The sequence below is a fragment of the Parasteatoda tepidariorum genome, chromosome 10, assembly GCF_043381705.1.
Source record: "Parasteatoda tepidariorum isolate YZ-2023 chromosome 10, CAS_Ptep_4.0, whole genome shotgun sequence".
NCBI lineage: Eukaryota > Metazoa > Arthropoda > Arachnida > Araneae > Theridiidae > Parasteatoda > Parasteatoda tepidariorum.
In genome coordinates, this window is record NC_092213.1 from 9,843,959 (window position 1) to 9,850,954 (window position 6,996).

Sequence of the window (6,996 nt, forward strand, 5' to 3'; positions counted from 1 at the left end):
CAATGTCCTTGCTTTTGATCGTGGATCAGCCTTTCCACGAAAGTACTCCCAGATGAGTTGCTGAGGATTTCTGGCGCACTATGAACTCTATCACCAAATTTGATCCTCAATCACCAGATTGAAGAAGTGACTAAATGCTCCGTAAGAAAGCGCTTTAGCTATAAAATGAATATAAAATCAGCGTTTTGCACCATTCGTCTCTGAGTATCTTACAGTTACTAAAACTGGCTCCGTTACACCCGATGGACCTATTATTATTTTCTACATTGCTATTTTTACGTTTTCGATTTCGACTGTTTTCTAAATTAAGAGTTTTAAACTAAGGGAAATGTTTCTTTATTCTGAAATAATTATATGAGTTTTACCTTTTTTAAGCTACATTTTAAAATAAACTTATTTAAATCGATGTCTAAACTTTTATTTACCATTTTACAATGGGGTAATGACGTAGTTTGGGTATATCGATCCCGATTGGTTGCTGAAACGTGGCATCTGTTTGCGTTAACAACTGTTCTTTCCATTCCATTTTGAGTAAGCCAAGCCCGTCAAGTAACAATTCCCTTAAATGACATTCTTTCACTATATATTTCTTACTTAACGCAAAGACCTGCACGAGGAACACAAACAAACTAATTATGCATCGAAGTTATCAGGTGCACAAAATTAAAATGCATGTTACAATAAAATGTATGAAGAAATAATAAATCTAAGTTAAGTAAAAAACGCAGAAGAGAATGAAATGTATGTCAATATATTCGATGTGTGATACGGTACTGTAATGTACTTTAATTAACGCGAGGTTAATTAACATTTTAACTTATGTAGAGAAATTTAGTTTCACTTTAACTCGCCATTTTGCTTGCAAACGATCAGTTGGCGCTGATGTCATAGGTCACCTGTGTGGGTATCCGTGGTCTTCCTCTTCTTCTTGAAGTGCAAGTGCCCAGTTCTTACCTTTTGGTGCGAATTACACAATTTGCAATGGGGTAATGTATGGGTATTTCAGTATGGGTAGTACAGTAATGGGATATTACTGTTAAAGAGATTCGTTAAATGATTAAGAATTTAACGATCAGCTTCATGCACAATATAACACATGCGCAAATTGTAATTAAGATACCAGTTTGTATGGCAAGCGAAAATATTTAATGACGGTTGTAGACACATCAAATTTAATATCGCAATATGATTTTAATTTTGAATATTTTTTTATAAATAATTATTAAATTCCCGAATTTATTTATGTTCGCTAATAGATCTTAAGAGGAAAATGTTTGAATGGTGGAAGTGGGGTACAAGTCTCTCTCTAAGCAAACAGAATTCTATTTATCACATAAATTTTAAGCGAATAATATCAAATTTCGCAAAAAAACAAACAAAAAACTTATATGCCAAGATGCAATAATTATTGCGAAGCAATCACATGAGTTAGTGATAGGTAGAGAACAGGGAGTAAATAGTAAGTTATAAGATTAAAGAATTTCTCATTGAAGCTCGGCTTGCGTGAAGATCGTTCGTTAAACTAGAAAAAAATAGATTTACTCAAAAAAAAGGAAAGAAAAAGGTGTTTCTTTGGAAAAAATAATATCTAGGATAATTTTTGACAAAATGCTTTGTTATGTAATTATAAAATATGCCTATTACTCCCCTCCTACTTTCCCCCGGACGCTTCCCCCTTTCTTATTTTATATATTATTTTATAACCCTTTTTGAATAGCCGATCCAATTTTTGGTCCCCGAGTACTAATGTTCAACTCTGTAGCCTTGTAATTTTCAAACTGATCTAGAAAGCCAGCAAACTTCTGGATCAAGTATTGGGAGAAATTTGCCTTCTTGCAGGACTTTTTGATGGAACTAACCGTCATTTGCGTAACATGGAGAGAAATAATATTAAAACCTCCCACGGTTAGCCTGATAGCAAAGGGACTCTAACCCATGATTCGTCTACCACTTAGGATATTTTACGTCAGCACTGTGGTGATCGGTGCAAGATCGACGTAAAAAATTATATATATTACAATTCAAATTTTTTTTTCAACCAGTGTTAATTAAAATAATAAAACAATAATAAGTTATTGTTATTTTTGTTTAACTAAATGTTATTTTTTGAATGAAATTATCTTTGGATAAACGAAATTTATAATTGTGTGCGCAGATTTTTCAATTCGCTTAAAAAGATCTCGGAATACAGTGAAATACGCGAACAGTAAAATTAACAATAAGGGGTCCAATTTTTGGAGCGCTCTCCTGAACAAACTATTGTTACTGTGGCGTAACTACGACTACGAATATTAAGCATAAATTCACTGGTATATAGGACAAACTTCAATCATGAGGTACGTTTTGATAGATGAAGGTTAGCCTGGTCGATAACTCCTCCCCCACATTGGTGACCTCCGGACGTGATTTGAACACGCAGTAACGCCTACTTCGTTGGATGGTTCGCATTGAACAGTTGACTTGATACTTGTGCTTGTGACTGCGACATCATTCACCTCCTCACGCTGTTGCTACTCAGTCTCGTCTTGAATAAACACAACATCTGCCTGCATAGACTCGACTACTAATGGCAACACAGAAGCGACTACGACTGTGATGTTAATACACCTCTCACATTCAGCACTCAAAAACCCGGTGACCTTGAAACCAGCTCTCCCGGTCTTTCACAAGCTCAGCAACTAGTGGTATCCGTCCATCGAATTTTATCCCTGATAAAATTCTGGTGGGGGAGTATCGTGGCGTAACTACCACTACGAATATTAAACACCAATTCACTGGTACATAAGACATGCTAACTTGATTCAATCACGTGTTACCTTTTGATAGATGAAGGTTGGCATGGTCCTCCCCCACATTACTATATTTTAGATCTCGGCTATCCCCTATTTTTTGGGTGTCAGAATTTTAAATCTGTCGAAAAAAAAGTATGTTTATTCAGAGGAAGTATGTTTTTATACCTGATTTCGTAACTTAAATTATCGTCTGCACTTATTAATTAGCATGTTTGGGGTCACAACCTCGATTCATTGAGTTTAAGTCCTAGAACGTGAAAAACGGATCAAACAACCGAAAAGTTACACAGGGTGGCCCGTTTTTTAAATTTTTTAGAAAATTTCATTTATTCATCATTATTTTTTTTGGCGCACTGTTCAATAGCATGCATACAATTTAAATTGCGTGTTTTCGAATCGTGCAGTATTTCCAAACCTTTGTGGGCAACAATTATTGCGATCTATCACAAAATCCACACTTTGTTTTTAATAGCAGATATTCAATAAATGAAAAAATAATAACATTTTTGATGTTTGTCATACTTAGTAAACAATGGCGTATTTTATGTAAATTTATTCTTATGATTAATGATTAAAGAGAATCTAAAACCTAAAATCTGCAGAATCATCATGAAAAAATGTTAATCATGGAAATCAAGGTAACGTGAGCTATGTTGATGACGCGTTTGAACTGTGTTATTGTTTTACTTATAAAAAACATTTTCCTATTTAATTTTGTTTCTAACCTTCATCATAGATGATGTTTAGTGACAAAATCCAATTTTTTAAACAAATTTAAACTCAGTAATAGTCCAGTAATTGAGTTCATGATTCCTGGTAAAATTGTGGGAGTAATGGAGTTGAAAAATTTGTATTTTTGTATTAATATTTTTTGGGAGGTTAGGGTTGGGATAGGAAATATGTTTGTTTTCTCCGAAGACATGGAAAATGTGTTTTTCTTTTCAAAGTAGAATAAATACTTTTTTCTAAAAAAATGGGAAATATGTTTTTCTTGAAAACGGAATTCTTAACGGAAATGGAAAATATATTTTTTCCGTAAATTGGAGATATGATTTTTTTAATGGGAAATCTGATTATTTTTTCAATTGGAAATATATTTTTTTTAAAAAAAATGAGTGACATGTTCTTTTCTTCAAAAAATGGGAAATATGTTTTTTTTTGCAAGAAGGAAAAATATGCTTTTTTTTCAAAAATGAGAAATATGGTTTTTTTCTCTCTCTAGAAAGTGGTAAGTATTTTTTTTTCCAAAAAGGAAAGTTTTTTTTTAGAAAAAATGGGAGACTTGTTTTTTTCATAAATGAAAAATATTTTTTCCCGAAATTGGGAAACAGGTTTTTTTTTCAAAAATGGGAAAAAAAAATTCTTCAGGAAAGATTGAAAAAGTTTTTTATTTTTTCCCCTTTAATTTCATTTTCGGTTTAAGGTATAAAATTTCTAATGGATACTTAGAAACAAAACAAAATTTACTAACACACCTGTACGGGTAATATGACAATAGGGCAATAAATCAAATAATTCGAACCTGCGAAAAAGGACTATAGCATTTAAATAATGTCTTGCTCAGTAATTAAACGTCCCACTGTGAACTGATCATAAAGCATGGTTCCCAGTGGATCATAGAAGTCACGTATTAAAGGATATGGTCAGCGTGCAAGGGAGGAAGAAATTTTTGGCCAGTTTGTCAAGGGACAGAGGGTGCGCGGTATAGTGCTCGTTAAACAGTTCTACCTTAAAGTTCTCGACTTCCCCACAGGACATCGGGCTACTAAAGCAGAGGAGCTATCCCCCTTTCAGAGGATCAAAATTGTTATTGTATGTCTCCGGATCATCCTGAAGACATGCTCTAACGGTCGCTAATATCTGTACGACCTAAACTAAACAACAGGACAACAACAGTAATTCAACAGAAAAAAATTGGTATTTAATCAAGTGTTAATTGATCAGCTATCGACTGGGGTTAAAAATATAAAATGCTATTAAAAAGTAGGGGTTGGTGGTAGGAGGGGGGAAATTAAAAAGTGAATGTATTTTTTAATGCTACACCATAAAAGAATAGCAAAAAAAATTATCCAAAAAATGGGGAAAAAAATAGTTGTAGACCTATTCTCAGACCTACTGAATATACATATAAAATTTCATCAAAATCGGTCAAGCCGTTCCGGAGGAGTATAAACACTAAAACTGTAAAACGTGATTTTCATAGATTATATATATACATATATATATATATATTTATATATACAGTGTACTCCCGATTATCCGGGTTAATCACTGGGACAGGTCGCACGGACAATCGAAAAACACGGATAATCCGAAAACTCCTTTTGTGAAAGAAAAATTCTATATCATTACAAAAAATATAAAAATTACTGACATTTGCATGTATAACATCAAACTAGGAATTTTTCTTTTTTAAAAAATGTGCAATGCGTCTTCGCCATATATCGATACACATATTTTACGAACCGCAGTAGTGTCACCGTAATCAAATCCTCCCATATAATCTAATAAAGTTTCCACAGAGCAGCAGAATGANATTAGAATTATGTTGGTGTGTTTATTGTTAAAATACCTATCCAACTTTAACAGAGCAGTTTGTTTCAAAAGGCTCTAAACAATTAAAATTTTGTTTGTTGTGTCATACACTTAACAATGAATAAAAGTTTTGAAGAAACTAAACAATGCAAGAAAGAAATATAAGATGCATAACAATGAAAAGAATTCACTTTGTAAAAAGCTATTGAGTGAGTTGGGCGATTTTTATTCAACTGCTCTTTTGCGATTCAATTTAATTGATTATGGCGAGATTTTTCTCGAGATTTTTCAGATACATTCGTAAAAAACTGTAAGTACCATCTATTTTATTTATTCAATTCAGTCAACTAAAAAATAAAAAAAAAATTATCTATATTACTTCAAGCTTAAGTCTGTTTAATGCTGCTCATACAATACGCCAGTCCAGTTTTAATTTTTCATAAAAGAACTAAAATATTTCATATAGGAGCTAAATTATTTCGGTAAAATAAAAAAATTAGAAGATTAAGTTAAGCATCTCCCATCGCCATTAATTATCACTACTGCTCCAAAAAAGGTATTGAAACCAGTTTAAACTTACTTATTTTAGAAGAAATTTATTTTAATGCGGTATTGTTTTAAACATTGATGCATTATTTTTAAATATATATGTATCATTACTGTATTATAACTAATTGCAAATATGGTTTGTCTTTCATTAAAATCATGACCTATATATTAAAAAGGAATATAGACACCATAAACCATTTAAATATCTATTGCTGCTGTTGTTTCTGCAGAAATTTTTTAAATTGTAGGACGAATTCATTTTATAATAATAATAACTGAATTTTCGTTTCATAACAGGAAACTGAATGGTGTTCCTAAAAAAGGAGCAAGAAAAAATAGTACTGGCGGAGAGGAGGAGCCAGAGATTTGTGTTAGAATTGGAAGTGCACTCATAGCTCCTTCCGAGTTGCGTTGCTTTGATATGGATGGAGATAAAAACTTTGATGGAGCCAAAAATAGTGATTTTGGCGGAGAGAAGGAGCTTGAGTTTTGTGTTAGAATTGGTAGTGCACGTATAGCTCCTTCGGAGTTGTATAGTTTTGATATGGATGTAGAACAAAACTTTGATTATGCCAAAAATAGTGATTTTGGCGGGGAGGAGGAGCAAAATTGTGTTTATAGAATTGGAAGTGCGCGCATAGCTCCTTCTAAAATGAACTGTGTGGATATGAATGAAACCAAAAAATTTGGCGGAGACAAAGGCAGTGATTATGACGACGAGTTGGAGCCAAAGCTTTGTTATAGAATTGGAAGTGCTCCCATAGATCATTCCATGTGAATATTGATGGAGAAAAAAAGTTTGATGTAGCCAAAACCAGTGATTTTGGTGAAGGCGAGGAGCCAAAGCTTTCTAATCGAATTGGAAGCACTTGCTTAGCTCCATCAAAGATGTGTATCTCCATGGTGTGATTTTGAGACAAAAATGGCTGACAGCAAAATGATTTTCAAAAATGACTGACAGTAAAAATGACTATGACATTTAAAATGACTGAAAAATGTCTGATATTAAAATGACTATGACATTAAAAAGGACTTATTGAATTGTATATTAAAATAAGTCTGTTATCTCAAAAAAAAAAAAAAAAAAAAAAAAAAAAAAAAAAAAAAAAAAAAAAAAAAA